The sequence below is a fragment of the Ovis canadensis genome, chromosome 14 (genome assembly GCF_042477335.2).
Source record: "Ovis canadensis isolate MfBH-ARS-UI-01 breed Bighorn chromosome 14, ARS-UI_OviCan_v2, whole genome shotgun sequence".
Lineage (NCBI taxonomy): Eukaryota > Metazoa > Chordata > Mammalia > Artiodactyla > Bovidae > Ovis > Ovis canadensis.
The window spans coordinates 46,022,685-46,044,474 of NC_091258.1; the positions used below are offsets into that span (position 1 = coordinate 46,022,685).

General features: G+C 47.6%; 1 protein-coding gene and 1 long non-coding RNA gene across 2 annotated transcripts in view; one reads left to right on the top strand and one right to left on the bottom strand.

Moving 5' to 3' along the window:
- Positions 1-13,324, bottom strand: part of CDH11 (cadherin 11) — a 150,788-nt gene extending 137,464 nt beyond the window's left edge. Inside the window, exon 1 of the mRNA XM_069548936.1 lies at positions 12,717-13,324. The gene's annotated coding sequence lies outside the window, so the exon portion shown is untranslated. The remainder of the gene's footprint in view (positions 1-12,716) is intronic.
- Positions 13,325-13,482: 158 nt separating this feature from the next.
- LOC138418062 (uncharacterized) overlaps positions 13,483-21,790 on the top strand; it is a 32,545-nt gene continuing 24,237 nt past the window's right edge. The window contains exon 1 of the long non-coding RNA XR_011248399.1: positions 13,483-13,667. This is a non-coding gene — a long non-coding RNA (uncharacterized lncRNA). The remainder of the gene's footprint in view (positions 13,668-21,790) is intronic.

Below are 21,790 nucleotides of genomic sequence, written 5' to 3' on the forward strand. Positions count from 1 at the left end.
CGAAAACTACATCTTATACTACAGCTGTGTCTATATATGAAACATATACTGGAGTGAGACAGTTCAAGAGCCAACTCCCTTCCCTACTGGATTATTTCAGGACAAAGTGTTGTGGACTGGAACTGGCTGCATAAGGTACTTCTAATTTTCTATTTGGATTTGGAATTTAAATACAGTTTTGCTGCTATTGTCGAAGAAATATTGTTTTAAAAACCTTTAAATATGTCGTTAAATATTTAAAACCTTTAAACATTCATGCTTCCATAAGTTAGACACTGGAAAGACGCTAACTCTTGATATAGCTGCCCAACCAGCCTCACCTGTATTTGGTTAGTCCTTCTTGGTTTGTGGTCTGGATTTATGTCCATGGTGACCAGTCAGGGAGTACCACATAGAAGTTGAAAGGCATGGCTCCAGGAGTTCTGTGTGGCAGTGATGCCTGGGTCAGGTCTGGGCAAGGGGCACCATCAACACAAAATCAAGCCATTCAGCGGTTTAACTACCTGGCCCAGCAGACAGGCCAGCGAGTCTTAGATGCTTAGAAACCCTGACCTTGCCCTGAAGGCTCCACTCCCTAGAAGTGTGATTCGGATTCCTTTCAACAGGGATTGGACTGTCCTGGGATGACGGACCAACGGCAGAGGAAGCTTTTCTTTCTTTGCTGCCCCAACTCTCCCTGCTTTAAGCACTGCCAGCTTCCACCTGATCATCCAATCTTGGGGCCAACACAGGGGCCAGAGAGCTGGGAGGGTATGGGAGCCACCCCCCACCCCCAGAAACTGGGATGTGATGAAGTCATTTGTGGTGAGGAGGGGCATCCTTTGTGCTCCTGTCAATGCCTGGAAAGCTTGCATGTATTTGATCCTGGCTTCTCTGAGATGTTTGGCTCTGAATTCAGACTAGTCTTTTCTATCTGGCTGCCTTTAGATTAGGAATACAATTTGGACTCTTGTCCCTGAATCTGGCCTTAGTTTCCTCTGCATAATACTTTTTGGGGGAATTTTGCATTGGCTCCAGAGCCAGCATCCACGGGCCACTCTCCCACACAACCTGCCCTGTTCTTTCCAAGAGACCATTTGCCATCCACATGCCTAACAGTTATGTCATTTGCCATAGCTGCCTGTGTAAATTCCACTTCATCTACTGAGCCGTATCACTTAGCTTCCACCCAGGTTCTGATGTCCTGCCCAATTCTTGCTCAACCCAAATCGGACCATCCAATGTTTAATAAAGGTTTCCTCTGCTCTCTCCTCACACCTGAATATCTAACCATCTAGCCACGTTCTATCAGCATTTGAGAGGAACTCAAAATCCAGATCGCCCCTCACCATTGCAGTGGATAAGTTTTCTTGCAGCAGTCTTGCAAGGATATCCAGGGATATGAAGCCTTTTTGGGTTTATTAGTTCAAAGCAACTCTGAGTAGCACACGGCTTGCAGGAAGACTAGTGAAGTGGTCAGGAACCTCAGGAGCCTCGACAGTCAGAACTGCAGACCAGATCCTGCCACAAACCTGGAGGAGGGCGTGGCAACCCATTCCAGTATTCTTGCCTGGAGAATTCCATGGACAGAGGAGCCTGGCAGGTCCACGGTGGGTCCATGGGGTTGCAAAGAGTCAGATACAACTGAGCGACTAAGCACAGCACACAGCACAGAGGGCGCCGCCACGGCCCCCACTGAATGTGGGTAGTGACAGCTTTCTCTTGCACTCTGGTCACTCCTGGATGTCGGATGACGCAGCAGCCACTCCACAGTGACCAGAGTGGGTTCTCCATGGTCAGCATCCACGGGCTACTTCATGGCCGGGGCTTGTGGGTGTGCTTGTGTGGGTCTGCACACACACAGGCACATAAGTGTAAGAACCTGATTCCAAGTTTAAAACACACTGGGAAGTAGGTGCTGAGTCATCATTCTACCTTCTGGGAGAGAGAAGACAGAGACTCTGGCCCTTGAAGCCTGTGGAGAGGAGAGAGGGCAGTCTTTCTACAGAGAGTCTTATTGTGGGTTATCTCCAGACTTAGGAAGGCGATTCGGGTGCTATGAAGCCACACAAACAAGCAAACAAAACGGCAACCATGCATTACGAGGAAGGAGTAACATGAAGAATACTGTATTCCAGGGCACGCATGCGTGCCTAGTCACTTCAGTTGCGTTCGACTCTTCACAACACTGTGGACTATAGCCCACCAGGCTCTTCTGTCCTTGGGATTCTCCAGGCAAGAATACTGGAGTGGGTTGCCATGCCCTCCTCCTGGGGACTTCCCAACCCAAGGATCGAACCCACATCTCGTATGTCTCCTGCATTGGCGGGTGGGTTCTTTACCCACCAGCACCACCTGGGTAGAATCACTCAAAAGGAGTGTCTTCTGTGGTTAACAAGGTGCTGTCCCTGCTTCTGTCGGTTTTGTTGTTCTTGCTGTTTTTCATAAGAAAGGTAGGTATGTAAGTAAACCAAACTATTGCATGGTTAGAGGGATGACAGATATTCTGCATAAGAGACTAAAGGTTTAAACTTAAAAACATTTTGATGTGTAATGTATCAGAGATAATAAAAACAGCAACCTCATTCCATGTACTCCTTAAACACTTTCATATATTAGTATTTCATATCAGAAGCACACCTGCAAGGTTGTTATTATTGACCCAGTGTTACAGATGAGGACATGGAGAGACAGATACGGTGGCTTGCACAGCCAGGAAGCAGCAGGGCCAAGCTTTGAAGCCAGGCAGCCTGATGCCCTCACACTGCTGAAGGTGCCATATTATGTCTTCTGTGTACAGGGACAGGTGGGAAAATGGGGCTTAACAGCAGCACACCAGGAAAAACCAACAAATAAACTGTGGAGCACAAGTCCTCTGGGTGATGTGGCTGGAAATGAAAGCTAATGTAATGTAGCCTCGGGCTGCAATCAAAGAAGCACAGAGCGAGCTGACAGTCTAAGCTGCCTCTAGATCTCTGTGCTCAGTCTCGCTGTCTGAGGAGGGCAAAAAGGAGACAGGTGTCTGTTCTGGAGACGGGAGACAGAGACGGCATCCCGGAAGACCACTCAGATACTGAACAGCTGTAACAGGGAGGGAGAAATCTATCTATCCCTCGTTGACATCAAAGGCTCATACCCAAGAGTACAACCTCTGGGGACACAGAGTTTGGATCAACCCTAAACGTGTTTCTAAATGTGGAAGTCCCTAATGCCTTGGCGGTCTGTGCCCAGGGGTGAGGAACTCCCTGTGACTAGTGGCGCTCTGGCTATCACTGGCACGCGGAGCCAGGCCTGCAGGGCCTGGTGGCGTGATGTGTTACTCCAGTTGGTCTCTTGGGTCCCTCCCACCCCGTGCAGGAGTGCAATGGTTTTTGTTTTTGTTTTCCCTTCCCCACACCATCCTTGATCACTGAACTGCATGCGGCTCATTCTTACTGTGGTCCTCCTTGCTTATACTTCCTTTGGGCACTGGCTGTATGCAGCCTTGAGATTTTAGTACGTTCTTCAACAGCGATATTGTCAGCTCTCTGAGGAAAGGCCCTGTGATTTGATCATTTCAGTGTTCCCAGCCCAGGCCTTTCATTAAAATAGGGGACAATGAAATGAGTTTCAGATGGAGTGCAAACCAAACCCTGCCAGCGGGCCCTGTGAAAGCTTACAGGTGGCAAAGTGGTGATGCCACTCTTACTGTTATTTATGCAAACTCAGAATAGAGATATTAATGGTAGATATCTATAAAGCAGGACAGAGCTGAAGGGTGAAATCAAACGGTATATACTGCAAAATATTGTCAAATGACACTGGATTGGCTAACCATGACTTCAAAATATTAAAGATTCATACAAAGTTCCGTATTTAGATGTTACAACTTAACTGCCAAATACTATTATAGGGTCCATCTGAACTAGTGATATATTTAAATCATAATCAGACCACAGGTATATCAACTCTAAAAAAATAAATAAAAACGCTTTTGCTTTTAGATAGTGGTAAGAGAGAGGATTAAAAGCCAAGACCACCCACTTCTTATTCCACCTGCTGCTAGATTACCATGTGATATTAGGCGAGTCATGGTCCTTCTATGGGCCCCTGGACCCTCATCTCTGAAAGATCGTTGATGAGGATAGCCAACAGCTCAGTTAAGTGACTTCAGACACCTGACTCCTGAGAACTCTGCTTTAAAGTGAGATGTCCCATTTCCATTTAGGAAACAGGAAGTCCAATCACTCTACAGTGGTTAGACCATGACAGGGACTCTGATTTAAGATGCCACACGTTTAGGGGGGGACAATGACAAGACAGAATGGAAGCAGACGTGAGAGATGAGGATGGTGAGGGGTCTGTAATCTCATCAGGTTAGCTGAAGCCCTGAATGGGAGAGAACCCTGACGCAGGTTAAGTTGGCTGTTGGATGCCTGACTTTTAATCTCAGCTTTGCCAATTAACAGTGAGAACCCTGGACATTTCCAGGGTTTTTCCCTCTGTAAGATGCTAGCAATTATCTTAACCAGCTCATAGATTGCTGCAGATAATTCTCATATTTTAGAATGTCCTTAGCATAGTGCCTGAGTCTAGCTTAGTACTCAATACATGATGGATTTTAACTGTTATCAGATGCCATTTTCCAGTATTTGTAGGGCTTTCAGAAGGAAAAAGTGCCGGGGAGCAGGGCAAAGAGACTACTGGGAGAAAGTGACAGCAGAAGAGATCTTAGCTCCTTATATGATGGGATATGTTAATGAACAGAGTTAATGAGTCGCCTCTGGTGTCATGGGTTTCCTGAGATGTCGTTAGCGGGCTGTCATCAGGACATTTAGGAAGCTGCAGGATCAATGACAAGCAGAAACCCTGCAGAGAGGAGAGTTCGACCATAAGATCTCAGAGGCTCCTTTAATGGACAACATCTGGGAGCTTGTAGGGGCACAGGGTCAAGCCGTCAACTCAGCTCTCTGTCCCGCTGCTCTTCTCCAGGAAGCCGAGGCGGCCCGGGATTGCAACACACACCACACATGACAGGAAACTGCTGGCCTGTGGGGTCAGCATGGGCTTGGACACCTAGCTCCAGCCTGGTGAGCTAGAACGAGTGTCTCGAATCCTCCTGGGGGGTCACTCTCCCGACTTGTAAAGTGGAGATGACAGTACCCTCCTCACAGGCACCTGCACACAATACAGGAGGTACCTGGAGCACAGTCCTACCTCATCAAGGTGGCCCTCTCCCCTGGCCTTTTCCAGGCAAACACAGGCAGCGAGTGCCTCACTCTCATGGTGCCGCGTCCTCAGGAGGGAATGCAGGAGGGCCTGGGGCAGGGACAGATGATGCAGGAAAGCTGCAGGTGGAGCACAGCAGGGCAACCTGGAAGGACTAGGTGCTTTGGAAGAAGCTGTAGCCTGATGGTGACGCTGGGGTGAGGACAGTTGGAATGCCATGGAGGGCTGCATGGGGGCGGGGATTCCTGTTATTTTTAATCCAATGCCAAATCACTGTGCTTCTGCCTGGGCCTGAGGAAGACCACAGACCGGGCAAGTGCTTCTTCAAGTCGCAGTCTTTCCAGGAGTCAGACTGTCACAGCTCATCCTCCTGAAAACCCCAAACTACACTTACCTGAAAAACAAACAGGAATATTCTGGAAAATGGTGACAATTTATCAAGAGACTAATTATCATTTCAGCTAGTCTGGAATAGTAATGAGTCCCTTTTAAAGAGAGGCAGACCTTGCGATGAATATCTCAACATCACGGGCTTAGCCAACTTTCCCAGTAAGATATAACTTCAGGGCAACTTTCCACAGCAGCCCATATGTAAAAATGAGCAGGGGAAAATGCAAAGGTATCGAGGAGGCAGGCACTTTTCAAAAGCCATAATTATCTCTAAAATCTTGACTGCCTTTTGAATATTTTAAATGGAAGAGGGATGGATCACTTAAACTTCTGAAATATATTTTTTTAAAAAAGGCAGGTTCTAATAAACAATTCATCACTAATTGGGAGGGCCCTCAAACCAAAGGGAAAGTTTAGTGCAGGATTTTGGCCAAATAATCATGGGAAGAACTTCTACCTGCTATGGTTAGTCTATAATAGTGAAGCCCAGGTCTCTTTCCGAGAGGACAAAAAGTCCCAAGCAGTTACTGAGCGCTCATGAACCAGACACTGTACCCAATTTTTCTGTTATCTTATAGCAATTGCAGGACATGGGTATTATGACTAGGTCCATTTTCACAGATGAGGTAGCTGAGTCGGAGAGAAGTTACTTAGCTCAGTCTTGGGTTCCTACTTTGCAAGCGGTGGAGCTGGAACTGAGAAGAATCAGACTGCTGGGCAGGGCTGGAACCAGGGTGAGTCAGGTGAGGCTCCGTCCGTGGGCACAAAATATAAGGAGATGCCAATAAACTCAGTTGCAGTTACTGCCAAGTCACTTCATCATGTCCGACTCTTTTCGACCCCATGGACTGTAGCCCACCAGGCTCCTCTGTCCATGGGATTCTCCAGGCAAGAATACTGGAGTGGCTTACCATGCCCTCCTCCAGGGGATCTTCCAGACTCAGGGATCAAACCTGCGTCTCTGATGTCTCCTGCTTTAGCAGGCAGGTTCTTTACCACTAGTGCCGCCTGGGAAACCCCCAAAACTCAGTGACTCAAGATAAATACTATTTTTAGGAAATATTTCAAAAATCAAGATCACTAGGGGGGAAACCTCCATGATGAGCAAAATATCAACATTTTAAATGCAGTCGGGATCTAAATCTGCACTTGCCTGTCTTCACCTCACTCTCCTCACCCTGATCTTGGCCTGACTGCTCGGCAATACTGACTCCGCGTCTGAACAGGTGGTCCAGGCCTCAGGAATGATGGAAATAGGGCCGACTGTTTGGTGCGTGACAATCGGCGACACACACGCAGAGATCACGGTGGGGGTGAATGTGGTGTCATCAGATACACTCTGTCCGTCCGGCCTTCATCCGTGCTTGCTCTTCCTGAGAATGAGAGAGCATGCATGGCTAGAATGCAGCTCTGAGTTCCCACTGCTCTCACCGGTGGAGCCTCAGGACGCTGAGAAGAGACCTCTGTGTGTCTTAAACTGAACCCAGGGCGGGGCTTCCATTGCTCCAGTTGCCACGTCAGGTGGTCATCGAGTTGGGGAAGATGCTGCATCTGAAGACATTTTCTTCCGGGAAAAGTGAACATGGAGGAGTAATCTTAATTTGTGAAATCATGCCAGCACAGAGGACCGTGTCAGGAGGATTTCTGGCAAATAAAGAAGTTCATGAAGGAAGTGAAGGTTTTTCTTCAACTGGAACAACCAGGGGAAAGGCAGAAAAAGGCAGTGCTTATTCACAGTATCCTTTGACAAGTATTCAGTGCCAGAAGGCAGGAGAATAAGGCTCTGGCCACTGTTTATCGTGGCCTGTGGAGCTGTTTATGCCAGCTTTCTGGATTCAGCACCTCACATGGTCTAAATGAGTAGAAAAAGGGAGGAAAGAAGAGAGAGACACCAGAGCCTGACCTGCCATGAGAAAGGGCATCCGTAGTCTCTCCCACACTCTTTTCTCTCCCCTCCTCTTTCTTCCTTTCTTCTCTCTTAAAACTCCCATCTCATTTAACATCCTACGTACTAGCCTCTCTGCCTGAGCAAAAAGCTTGACCATAGAAACTCTGAGAACAATGCTTTGTCTCAATAAGCATCTCAGAACTCTGCAACTGTCAGACGACTAATTAAACCAAATAACAGTGAAATTTTGCCTCCAGTTCTAACACATGTGCATTATTCACAAGCACTTAGAATTTAAAAGTGCCTTCCTTTTTAAAGTTAAATAAACTGTCCGGGAGGTAAGTGAGCTTTGGTTTACAAAACACTTTGTCTTACTTTCAACTGAGTTACTTAATACTCCCTCCCATAATCTATTTCCATTGATTCCTCCTTCATCAACTGCTCATGCATTCCAACATACTCAGAGCTGCAAAGAACTCCACTGCTGATTCACCAGGGAGGCAACTATATTCAGTTTTAAAGAAAAAAAAAAAAAGATACAAATAAGAATCCACTTAAGCCAGTAATTTTTTTAAAATAGAGCTTTCCTCTTAATTATAATATAGCATTAGGTTTTTTTTTTCCTGTTTCATTCTTCTTCTAAATTCATAATGATGCTATCAAACAGTAACAAATATAAATTTGTGCAGCCTGGAATATGCAATTTAATCATAAGCAGTAATTTCCATATCACAGAGGAGGGAAAAAAAAAAGTCAGATGATTAAACTCCAGTGCATGAGGACCAATCTTGAATTAAATTTTACTCTGCTAACGTTAGGTTTTGTACAGCAATATCAAGAATGGTTTAAAGGTAATAGTAAAACATTTACTGTTATATTAAAACTCCGTGCCCCAAAGTGTTTACCAAAGATCAAACTGCTGTTCTTTTTTTGCAAATTAAAAATGCCTTGCAGACATCTTCAAAACCTCTTGAAAGAATAGGCAATGTTATCACAGCAATCTCACTAATATTTCCCTGCTTTACTCCTTCCCTTCCCCCTTGGAGTCTGAAATGATGCTTTTTTGCAGGGGAAAAAAAAAAAAAAGAATCAGAAAACCCTCCATATCACTGCCTCAGTGAGAACTGACCTTGTTTATTATACAGTCCAGCCCCCCTCATCGCCTGCTCAGAGGATTTCAAGATTCAGATTTTGCAACTTTCTAGTAAACTCCAAGGTGGGAAGAAGAGACTGAAGGTAACGGGATCCACGGACTAGAAAGATGTTAATCCTGACAAACTGCTGAAGCAGTAGCCTGAACCACAGCTAGATTGAATTCGGTCTCTCCTGAGAGGTCCAGACAAGGCCGGTGGTAACAAAACTGCTTTTCATGGTGCCCTCAAAAGCAGATGGGCCCCAGGCACACAGCTGGAGCAGGGCGCCATTGCCCTCTAGTGGCCAGAAGTGCAATCTTCCGCGAAGGAACCCATTTCCAGAGACGCACAAGGCTCTCAATGTCAGGGCAAAATTATAGCAGAAGATGTTTAATTATCCTCCTCGAGTGTTTTCTTTAGTTCTTCTTTGCCCATAGAGGAGGCTGTGGATGGATATCATAGTAATACTGATGGAAACCTCACTCTTACTCATACTGGTACAACAGAATTTGTCCAACTTTCTCCAGCTTAAAAAAAAATTTTTTTTTTACCAGACCTGTTGATGTTTCTCCCCTACTCCCTTAAATCACACACACACACACACACACACACACACAGAGGACCAAAGACATTTACGTAGTTCAGGGGCAATAACTTTGAACCAAAAAGACTGACAACTACAGTGGCTGGTAAATCTAGGACAGGGGTTCTTGACATATCAGGTAACTTTGTATGAAACAAGGACCAATTGCATAAGGGGGGAAATATCCCAAGCACATTTCAATCTCTTAAATCACTGGCTAGTGAATTTACACAATAGTGAGATTATTCTAGTAAGGAAAAAAAGATGTACAAGATAGTAGTTATTCTGCAAATTTGACAGTTAAAAAAAAAAAGGTTGGCTACCGACTTTTTAACTCTTTAGACCACTGTCTTATCATTATTATTTAATGATAAGGTATTCCTATGATCAAAGTGAAAGAAATCAATATTGAAAAAAACCTTAAAATTATCATGTTTCTGGAACTTCTGCCTACATAAATGTGTAGAAAATGAAGGCAGAGTAAAATCAGATTTGCAGATCTCCTTTAGATGGTTCCGAAAATAGCTTTGAATATCACAGATCAAAGTTTACGTTAACTGTCAACTTCATAAGTCACAGACGTTCACAGGCAAGGTTCTGAGACACACTATGCTCAAGGGAGTGTAGCTCTGGCATTGTAAATCAAGCTTTGAGGTCAAAGTCATGGCATTTCCCATATGAGGATCCCCAAACCAGAATCTTTACAAAGCAGCCGTGTAATTCTATTCAAAGTGGAAGAAAAACCATGAATTATGAAGACAAGTGCATTAAAGGAGCATGAAATTGATCCGTATTCCCCCAAATCACGGCATGGCTCTCCAACCCTGCCCCCACCCCTTTTCAAGAACAAACAAACATGCACACATCCACAGCCACCACTGCAAAGAGGAACCTTGAGTTCTGGGTCAAAAAAAACAAAACAACAACAACAAAAGTTGTAACTTAAAAAAAAAATTCTCAAATTAACAAAAGATTGCATCTTAATTGAAAACAGAATTTGCATTTCTAGTAATTTTACTGTCTAGCGTTCAGATAAGAATGCACACCATAATGAAAGTTCTGAAGTGCTATCAAGATGGTCCACTGCTTCAATTAGAGCTACTTCCAAAGCCTATTTTTCTGGTAAGCAGTAAGCTCAGTTGGAGTAAATCCACATGCCTGGGCCTCAACAGATTATCCTATCTCAGTCCTTCCAATGCACCTCCCTCCCCCAAGGGTGGGGAGGGTTTTGTTTGTTTGTTTGTTTTTCCTAAAAACATAATAAAATGACCAACTTATACAGACTCCAAAACAACATGGAAAAAAATCATCATAATAATTTTGAATAATAAAATGTGACTGCAAGACATTTTAAATGTATTAATTTGCATTGTTGCAGAAACAGCATGTAGAGCTAATTCTCACTCAAGGCAACTTTCCCGTCCTGCCAGATGCTTTTCCTTGGTCTGTTCTTGAAAACTACTCACATTCCATTGTACTGGGCAGGATTTCAGTCTTGCGGAGAGGTTTGAATTCTAGGGCCTACTGGCCAACTCTAAAACTTCGAATCAGAGCTCATGACTAAGGAACTTCAGTGAGCAGGAGCTTCAGGGTCCCACTGGCCTTGGCCCCAACCCTCTGTGTCTTTGTTTTGCAACTTTGATTCCTTTGTTCTACTGGACTGAGACCAGGCTCTCCTGGGCAGTGATTACTTCTGGATTCTGCTGTCTGAGTCTCTGCATTTGTAGGAAAAATAATTCCAGGATTAATGAAATGAAGGTCAGCCTCATCTCTTCTCTCTCATCGTATTAGGCTCTAGCTCTCGGAGCCCCGAGTGGCAAATGTGCTGATGCGATGCTGCTGGAGGATCCTCGCTCCTGAGAACACTTCTACGTCCCCTTCCCTGGGAAATCCAGACACCCCGCAAAACCATCGATGCCTGCAGCAAGCCCAAGTGAAAAAGACATCGACCCGTGTCCTCTCACCAGATTAATCACTGTGGCTTCCCTGTGATTAAACCGAAAACTTATTCTGCTTCATATAAAAACGATAGGAATGATCGGAAGAGGAAAACAAGGCGCGATTTCAGAGCCACCCGACAAAGGTTTAGAGAGGGAAGACTTTACAGGCATGTCTACCTTCATGCAGCAGGGTTTTAGAAACAACCTTCCACCCCACCCCTACGAACGACCCGTCGCCATGCAGAGGTGGCGTTATTAAATGATGAGAAGATGCAATTTCTTAATAGTAGTGCGATGGCCCGTGAAATCCCTGCTGCATTATCAGCAAAGCAACAGGGCTTTTCTTCTTCAAGTATTTAAAAAACCTTTCACGCGGGAGAAGAAGGCGTGCGGACACCACCGCTCCCTACCCCACCCCATCCCCACTTCCACCCTCACCCCCAGAAAACAAGGAACAAGGCCTTGGCAAGAAATGGGATGAAGAAGCGCGACCTGGGGGGTGGGGAGGTGACGCTCGCTGACCCCACTTTCTCTGGGGACTCTTTCTTCATAGCACCAGGCGGGCCTCCTATAGCTACACCGGGGTGTAGGGGGAGAGGGTTGCTCTCCTCGCCGCCCCCACATCCTGCGGGTTTCTCCAGGCTCCTCACTCGCCGCTCGGGTTCGGGGCAAAGATGCGGGAGGGAGGCCGTGCGCGCGGAGCTGGAAAGGCTCGGCGCACTCCGGGAGGAGGCGCAGGCTGCGGGGAAGGCTCGCTTCGCAAAGTTGACGTTGACCCGGGCAGGCTGCGCCAAGCCTCAGCCAGAGCGAGCCCGAGCCTGAGCCGCTCACGTATCACCCCTGGAGCTGGCGGGAGCTGACACACTTCCCCCGGAGCCCCCCGAAGACACTCCGGCTTGAAGGCTGGAGCGCGCACCGCAGTCAGCAGCCCCCCCCTCCCAACCCGCCCCCGAGCCGCAGTCAGCGGACCCAAACCCACGCTCTAAAAGTGCGGGGAAATCGCCGACCCGAGCTGGGTTCCTGCCGTTTTCCGGGGCTTCCCCGTCGATCTCGATGGAGGAACTGAGTCCCCGGGAGCGCTCGGTCGGGATAGGGGAGGATGGGGTAGGGACCCTGCAGAGTATGGTCATGTCGTCGCTTTTGGAAAGAGGCGCAGCGCGGGCGGGAGGGCACCTCGCTGGGGGCGACTTTCCCCGGGAGACCTGACCGGGGGCGGTCGGCGCGTCCGGGGTGCAGCTCTGCAGCCTCCAGCTCCAGCCGGGTGCAAAGCCCCTCTTTCGAGGCCTCGGCGCAGACCCGCTAAAAGACCGGAGCTGCAGGGAGAGACTGGAGCACACATCTGGCGCCTCTGCCCCCTGAGCTGCCCGCGCCCACAACTGGCTCCCTTCTTCCTTTTCGATTTTTAAACAAATCTTCTCTTACCTCCGCCCTCCCCAGTCCGCTTAGCATTTGTGAAACCTTGTCGAGTCAGTCCTTCCCCCCACCCCACACACCCCACTCGCCAGACATTCTCATCCAGAGATCAACCCACCCCCCGCACCCACCCGAAAGAAGCCCCATCCAGGCGAGAGGAAGGCACTGGCGGCGCGCCTCACCTGGGGCCGCGGAGGGTGGGCGCGGGATGCGGGCCGTCGGTCCCTGGCGCAGGGTGAACGCAGCGGTGTCAGCCCCGGCCCCTGTCCGGGGTCCCATTCACAAGTCGGCGGCGGCTGCGAGAGGCCCCCGCGGCATCTGCTCGCGACGCTCCCCTCGGCTGGCGGCGGCCGCGGAATGAGCCGCCGAGCGCGCTAGTGGCAGGAATGAGAAACCGGGGGGAGGTGGCGGGCGGGGGGGTGGGGGCGGAGAAGGAGGGAGGCCGCCGCGGGGAGGGAAGGAAAGGGCGGGGGGCGGAGAGGAGCCGAGGCCGCAAGACACGGCTAGCCGGGCCTCGCAGAGGCTGCGGGGGCCGGCTAGTCCGCGCCCCTCCCCCCAGGGACCCCCGGGATGTCAGCCCGGGGATTCGTGGCCACCCTCCTACCCCGCTCTGGGTCGCCGCACTCCGGATCCCCTGGGTCTCAGATGGAGTCTGGAGCGGCTGAAGTTGGGCTCCAGGGACGCACAGCCAATCAGTGAGGGCGGCAGAGGAAAGCTGGGGAGGGCTCCGGGGCCCCTCTTTCCTCCTTCGCCCAAATCCGCTCCAGCTGGTCAGGCTGGGCCCTGGCCCAGGAGGCTTGGGCGGTGGGTAGGGGGGAAAGTATCGCCCAAGTGGGGGAGGCAATCGGGAACTGTTCCGCCTCACTCCACCACCCCCACGTTCCAAAGATCCCTCCACGTCGGCGGCTTCTGCCCTGCCCCCTCTCTCCATCCCTAGCAAACTCTGCTAAGGGTGCGGATGGTGAAACCTGGAGGAGGGAGACTTTGGACTTGGGAAGAGCCACGTCTCCTTCTATCCCAGGTCTCCCTCCCGCCACCCATCTCCAAAGCCCCGTGTGCGTAAGGGGAACGGGGCCGGGGACGGGGGGCCAGGATCGCTTAACCAGGGTCGGCCCGGCCCCCGCCCCAGGCAGGTAAGTGGCCCCCGCTCGCACGAAGGGTCACTTGTTGCCTCAGGCCGCTTCGCTGCGCCCCCCACCCCAGGCTCCGTGGAGAGTGCGGTTCTGCGGGAGACCCGGCCTAAGGACTCTGTGCCCGCATCCTTCCTGAGTCCTGCCCTGTACCCCTCTAAGTAGACTCCTTGGAAGAAGGGACCCCAGGCCTGCTTCCTGCCCTTGCGGAGTCGCCGGGAGAAAACGCTGGCCCGGCCTGGGCTTCGGAATCACGCCAGGGACTGGGCGGGGCGCTCGTGCCTCGGGGAACGGCATTGGGACCCGCACACGCTGCTGTCTCTAGGGAGGAAGGGGGACAACTGTGACCGGAGGGGGACCCCTGGCCGGAACAAGTTTCTCGGGTGGGAAGTGGCGAGAAAAGCAGAGGTGGAGGGAAGATGAAGCAGCAAAAGGATAACTGGAATCCTGGGAGGGACCGCGACGAGGACCGAAAAGGAGTGATGGGCTCGCCAAGAAGGGGGAGGGGCGAGAGGGGCGCAGTCGGGCCGAGGGATCAACATTAACCGGTCGAAAAAGGAATAGAGCGCCTCGGACAGCGCGCGAACGGGGACCTGAATTGGAGAGGTGGCGGGACCCAGGGGGGCGACCGAGGCCCGCGCCCGGGCTCCCCGCCCGGGGCCCCCGAGCCCGCGTAGCACCGGGAGCCCGCGCGTCCGCACGCGGCGCCCGGGATGCGCGGGGGCGGGCGGCGGGGCGGGGCCACCGGGTGCCACGCCCCCGCCCCCCGGGCGCCGCGGGCTGCTCGGCGGTTCCGGGATCCCCGAGGCGCCGGAGGCCGCCCGCGCCCGCGTCCGGGGCCGAGCCGCCGAGCCCCTCGCCCTTAAGCTGCCGGTTCCTGGGCTGGGGGTGAGGCCGCCGAGTTTGCCATTTCTCATTTCTTTGGCTCTTAAGTGCAGCCCCCCCTTTACTTCCCGAAGGTCGCAGGGAGACAGGGCTCAGGGCGCCAGGTACCCTCTCTCGCCGCACAGGTGCCCACGCGAGGCCCGCGTGAGGCCGAGGAGGCGGCGCGCTTTCCCGGGAGCGCAGCGAGCGGGCCGCGGTGCCTGTCTCTTCTCCCTCCTCAGGTCGGTCCCTCACCCCGCGGAGCCCCTTCCGCACCCTACCTGCGTCCTGCCTTAGCGTCTCTGGTCCTGTCCGTTCGCCTTCCACCTCTGTGTTCTAAGCCCTGAAACCTGGAGCGTCTCCTAGGCCTCGGCCAAGGTCCCCAGCCTCTAACGGGGCAGAGCACGGTGATGGGGGCTCTGAGTCCCACGGCAGGAGGGAAGGGGCCCGCTCTCCCTCAGAGATACTCGCGTTTGGCTCTTTGTCTCCTGCTGGTGGTCTGAATTTTCTCATGCCTTCCACGTAAGTGTACGTGGGAACAGGAAGGGAATGTGAAGGACTCTTCGGTCTAATTGCAGGTATACAAAAATGTCGAGGATCATTCATGATGGTTAGGACATGACTTGATCCGTGAGAAAAGTCATTATTTCCATTTTGGAGGTACAACCAAGGAAGGGCCTCGTGTCACATGTGACCTGACGTTATCCGGAATATATCCTTTGCCTTTGTTCCAGAATTCGTCAAGTGACAGCAGTTTGGTGGTGGTGAGATGTTTTTTTTAGACCAGGGGTCCCGTGGTCCATGGCCTGTTAGGAACCAAAAAGCAGAACAGAACCAAGCTTCATCTGCCACTTCACAATTGCTCCCCATCTCAGGCATAACCAGCCAGTCCCTGCTCTCGCTGACCCCCGCCCCCCGCCGTGGAAACATGTGTTCCACAAAACGGTCCCTGGTGCCACAGAGGTTTCGGACTCTCCTGTGAATGATAACATCGTTGGATTTTTAAAAGTATGTTAAAAATCGTTTGGTAGATTTTTACTGACATTGCACGCCTGAATCAGATGGAACTCCGTGAAGAAGGGCTGTCAGTATTCCTTTGCACAAACCAGCAGTTGTATGCCTGGGTGTCTACTTAAGACAACTAGAAACGAATGTCAGCCCACACGCATGTACCTGAATAGCAGAATTAGCCATTATAGCCATAAGCTGGAAACTGTCCAAGTATCCACCTACTAGTGAGTGAATAGATAAAGTGTGGTATATCCATATAATGGAATAGTATTTGGCATTAAAAAGAAAATAAATACAGGTGCATGTTACAGCATGAATGAACCTAAAAACATGTTAAGAGCCACAGGCAGAAGCCCTGTATTTTTTGATTCCATTTATATGAAATGTTCCAAAAAGGAGAATTTATAATAGAGACAGAAAGCAGATCAGTGGTTGTCCCAAAGGTGTGAATAAAAATTGATGAAAATGGGCTTGAGGGAACTGTGTTGGATGATGAAAATGTTCTAAAATTGGATGATGATGATGATGGTTGCACAAATCTATACAGTTACTAAAATTCATTGAATCACAATCAAAAAAAAAGGCAAAAATTTTATTTTACACCTTTATTCCCAGAGTATCTATGACCTGCAGCTGAGCCCCACGGGGAAACTTTTTGCAAGGCAGTTTTATAGAGAAATGTAAAAAAAAAAAAAAGCTAGTTCTTGTGGAAAGATAACCATGCTTCTATTCAGCAAGTTCTATTTTGGCAAATGCTTTGGCGAATCTTATAAGTGTTAAAGCAAGTTAATTCCCCCCTTTCACTCTTAAGTGATTAATTCCTGAGAACCAGAGTTAGGCATTCCAGTTCGTGACATTTTAAACACACCTACACACGGGCACAGTACAAAGTGCACATTTCCGAGGGGATTTTTTTATGACTATGTTAGGTTCTGTCTTAGAAATCCATATCAAGCTCTTGGGTGGAGTATTGTGTGATTACAGTTTGGATTAAAAAAGGAAAAGAGAAAAAAAAAAAACACCTCTTTTTTGACAGTTTAAATTAAAAGGTTTGGTTCATCCAGGCAGCCGAAAGTTTGGGTGTTTATCTTAACTTGCCTCACCTTTCCTTCACCTTGTTCTTCACGGGAGGAAGCCAGGGTTCATAGTTGCTCTGGAGGCAGGATTAAACAGTCCCCTCTGCTTCCTGACTCTTCCAATCCAGACAGAGATGAGGCTCAAATGGGCCTTTTCTTGTCTTTGTCCTTGTCAGCAAGAAGCTGATAATTTCCTGTTGCTTCCTTCATCAAAGGTACCAGGCTGTCATCCCTTTGATGTGTCTGTCCTCAGACTCTGAAGATAGCCAGACCCTGCTGAGTCAGTTCCTTGTTTTCACTTAGAAGCCCTAGGCTACCCCAGGCCTTCTCAAAGCTTCCTGCTCTAGAGACAGCCTTTGGTAAATGGTATAAAAAGAGAGGCAAGATCCAAATAGGGAATGGCGTTATCACCTTGTGGTAGGCTCCCATTATGCCTTCCCCAGGCAGAGGGAGTATGCTGAGGAAGATTGAACAGGTATGCCTTTTCTGAACCAGATGTTTCAGATGGAGATTCTCACAGCTGAGCCTACAGAGATAGGTAGGGAGACTGCAGGACTTGGCTCTGAGTCTGATTCTTGGTTTTGCTGCTTCCTAGTAAGTTTCTGTGAGATTCAGTTTACAGTTCCATAAAATAGGGTTTGGTATCTGTGCCTAGATTGTTGCAGGGATTAAACGTGCCCATATACCTACAGCAGTGAGCACTGTGCTTCAAGCAGAGGCTCAATAGGTGAAAGTTATTAATTATTATTATTAATTATGAGGTCTGGTTATTATCACACCTTAAATCACCTGGGCAAGAAAGAAGTCATGTTATAGTTATGAATCATAACAATGTGGAGTTTCATCTTAGCATAAATGATACTAGTAATAAAACTTTTGGTCAAGAATATTTAGCAGCTCAGAATTTACTGACATTGTGAGGCCTGTCATGGGTCATATAGAATTAGATGTGCCAACCTTGGGGGCACAGGCCTTAGATTCATGTCTTAGATCTGCAAATTCACTGAACTACCTTGGGTAAATCATTCTCTTTGTCTGGGCCTTAGTTTCCATAGATGTAAAGGAGAACTTATCCAATGTAAGTTCTGAGGAGGATCCTTCCAGAGCTGAAAGTCAGGCTATTGAGAATCCCCATGGACAGAGGAGCCTAGTGGACTTCAGCTCACGGGGTCACAAAGGCTTAGACAAGACCAAGAAAAGGGGCTTCCCTGGTGGCGCCGCCAGGGAAGCGGCAGATGGTGAAGAACCTGCCTACAAGACATCTCCTAAATGCAGTTCCCCTTTCTGCCACTAGGAGCAGTCAGACAGTCATCTCGGGCTAAGCCCTGACTCCAGGCATTCCCTGTCTCAAACAGACCCTCTTTAACTCTGTTAGTAGTGCCTCTTTTTCTTTCCTTCTCACCTAGAGGGTAAGTTCCCTCAGGGCAGGTATGATAGTTTTCGGTTTTGTTTATATCCCCAGCATCTAGTGCAGTAAAAATCCAATCAATATATTTGATTAATTGATAATGTTAAGCAATGTTGTTTACTAAGGCTGGTCTATCAGTCAACTATTAGGGTATGAATGACCCCAGCATTCAGTGGCTTAAAATAACAATTGTATATTTTCATACGTCTGTGGGTTGGCTGGGGTTGCCTGGTCTAGACTGGGCTGAGCTGTGGCAGCTCTGCTCAGCTTCGTGTGTTTCTCATCCTCTTTCTTGGGGCTATCTTGGGCACACTCTCCCAGTGATGGCAACTGCACAAGACGTCGAGCAGAATTATGCATAATGTCTTGAGGTATAGGCTTAAAACTGGAAACTATCTTTTCTGTCTCATGTTGTTGGCCTAAGCACACCATTTGGCCTGACTGAAAGCAAAGGGGTGGAGAAATATAATCTGATTTTTTAATGGAAGAAATTTGAGAAGTTGCATAACAAAGAGTCTCAATTCAGAGAAAGGTAAAGAGTTGGAGTATTGATGCACATTCCTGTAAGTAAAACCAGGTTTCCATCATGCCACCGTCCTGGGTCATCTTGGGTTGTCAGGGCCCATGGGTTATATTCTATAATAATGAATACAGTAGTCTAGAGGAGACAGAATATCTCCTCTACAGAACACAACATTAGAGGAGACAGAAAATCAGAAGTAAATTGCAGTATCCTACCAAACTGTCGTCACTGTGTCCCCTTTATTCTGAGGTTCAAGTTGGAAAGAAAGAAAGCAAGCAGAAATAATAATGTAATAATATTAATCACCCACTTATATATAAAACTAGAAATTCTCAAAACATTCCTTCAAAGTATGTATTATTATCCTTATTTTACAGATGAGAGAATTGAGGCAAGGAAACTACATATATTGCTCAATATAAATGCAACTGATAAGTAATGGAGCTGAAACTCCAACCTCTGTATGTTTGACTCACAAGCTTGCCCTTTCAGTGGAGGAGCTCAGGCAGCAGATCCTAATCTTGATATCTTTAGCGGGGTTGGGGGGAAGAGAGAGAAGATCTTGACTCTACACCGAAGACAGAGGACATCCATTGGATCCCTAGGCACAGTGCCTGGAACACAATAGGTGCACAGAAATACTTTTATGAAAGGGTAAAAGATGAAAGAGTGAGAGGAAGTAAGAGAAAGAGGAAGGGAAGGTCAATAGAAGTAGAGAAAAGAGGAAAAAGGAAAATATAAGAGATGATATAAGTATGTTGATCCATTTGGAAAAACCATAGTTTTCCATCATGGGCAGAAATCTGTGGATTCTGAGGGTCATTTGTCCCCTGCCCCTACTCATGCTGAGAACAGAGGCCCCATCCCTGCCTCTATGCCGCAGCCTGGAGGGTACAGCCTGAGCCAGCCCTCAACTATTTTGCTGATCTACCAGTCTCTGCCTTGATCAATCAAGACACACTCATTTTCTTGTTCAAAGGCAGTTGTACTTCAGATTCAAGACACTTTCATTTCCTCTGCCTGAAGCACCCTGGCCCCTTTTCATGGTTTTCTCCTTCATTTTGCCTGTTTACTCAGGATTTACCTGCCTGTCTTATCAGCAGAAGCACCCATTCTAGTCTAATCCATTGTAGGCTACCCACTTTTTATCCCTTTAGACTGCTTTATTCTTATTTATAACATATTTACTTACTTCACATCATATTACATACTTTAGTTTACCTGTTTTATTGGCTATCTTGCTCCACCAGGAGACAAACTTCTTCGGATGGGCAAAGTACTTGTTCACTCCTCTCTCGTTCTCTCTTGTTCAGTCCTGTATCTGGAGCATCTAATACTGTGCCAGACATATGGTAAGCACTCAGTAAATATTTGCAGAATGAACACATGAATAATGTATGGATGAAAAATGCTAACGGAATGGATGAGTCCCCAAACCAAGAGCAAATGAATCATCTGCTTGAATCTAAACGTGGAGCAAGTGTCCCTTATTTACAAAACGAATTTAATGATGCCAGTTATTCACACTGCAAAATGATTCTTTAGTTTACCAAAGGTTTCATTTGAAAGCTAGTTAAGATAGCTTCCCCATTTAGTGATTTTAAAAATATAATCCAATGTACAAAATAGTGGTGTGCAGACACCTTTTCTAGAATTTCTTAAAATGAATTGCAGGTATGCATAATGATGGTTCTGGTTTCTAATTCTGGTTTGTTTGTTGTATGGACAAAGAGATCGGTTTATTAAAACTCCTCACAGAGGGTTATTTCAATGTTTGTATATGCATACATTTACATTACTTTTTAAGCTTGTGAATAGGTGAATTTAAATATGTTTGTGCTCCTGGAAAACAACTGGAAGTGTTCTCAAGATTGGTTCTTTGCAAAGCTGGCTTTGCAAATAGTCCAAGGTTGGTTTAGGCTACAAGATTTGAGATTTCTGGGTTCCAATTTGCATGAACGTTGAAATGTTGGCTATCAGTGCTGCAAAGGGGAAGGCAGAAATGATCCTTAAATGGAGAAGGCTTTAAAAAACTTTCTCGAGTGTCCTCGGCTTAAGATAGATGAACGCACGCAGCACAGACTGTGAGAATTTCAGTGCTTTAGCTCCTTGTTGTGTGTGTTTCCCCTTCCCTATTCAGTTGCCCCTCTGGTGGCTAAGAGATAATAGTGATGTTTCTGTAGAGCACAGGTGGGTCACAGTGGAATGCAGTGTTTTACACAGGTGGCTCAAGAGCCTTCTTCTTGGAAACACTGTATCAGGGAAGTTTCTCTATTCTGATTGACAGTCACTTTAGTCCTGGGTCTTAATCCATGATGGATTCCCCATTGCAGGGTATTGTTCTGGGCAGGGGTAGAATTAAAGAATAAACTTTTAATAGCTATTCATTCAATGCCTATTAAATACTTTAATTTCAGTCTTTACAACTGTTCTTCAGAGTAAGTATTCTTATGCCCATTTTATAGGTAAGAACAGGGAAGCTTGGAAAATTGAACCACTTACTCAAAGTCAAATAGTTTGCTAATAGAGGAATAATTAAATGTGATTTAATTGCTCAGAGTCTACAAGAGAATATAACTGGGAACTAATTTATATGGAAGAGGTGGGAAAGAGAGGTAAGTGGAGGCCTCCTTAATGGTATTCTTTTCAAGCTGAGAATTAAAATATGCAGATGGTCTAGTTAGGATTAGTGTAGGGAGATACTGTTACTGAAAGGCATAGACTACAGAAGGGCATTGAGACAAGATGGAATTTGGAGGTTTTGAGGACCTAAATAATATCTGTAAAACTGATGTTTAATGAGCCTTGAGGAAATACAGAGATAGATTACCCAGGGTGTCGCAGGACAGGGAAAGAACCCTGAATTGTATGTCAGATGCACTGGGCAGCTGTTGATTTGCTTTCGCCTAAGTAGAGGTGATCCGCTGTGTCAGTTAGTGAGGAGCATTTTGCTGCTAGTGGATGAGAGACAGAGGGGATGCGTGGGTCTTTTCAAACGAATGTTTTCATTTTCTTTGGATATATACCCAGGAGTGGAATTGCTGGATCGTATGGTCACATCATAGTTCCATCGTTAATATTTTGAGCAACCGCCGTCCTCTTTTCCATCGTGGCTGCTCCAGTTCACGTTCCCACCAACGGTGCACAAGGGTTCCCTTTTCTCCACATGTTTGCTACCACTTTTCGTGTCTTGTCTTTTTGTTGAAAGTCCTTCTGACAGATATGAGGTGATAGCTCATTTGCA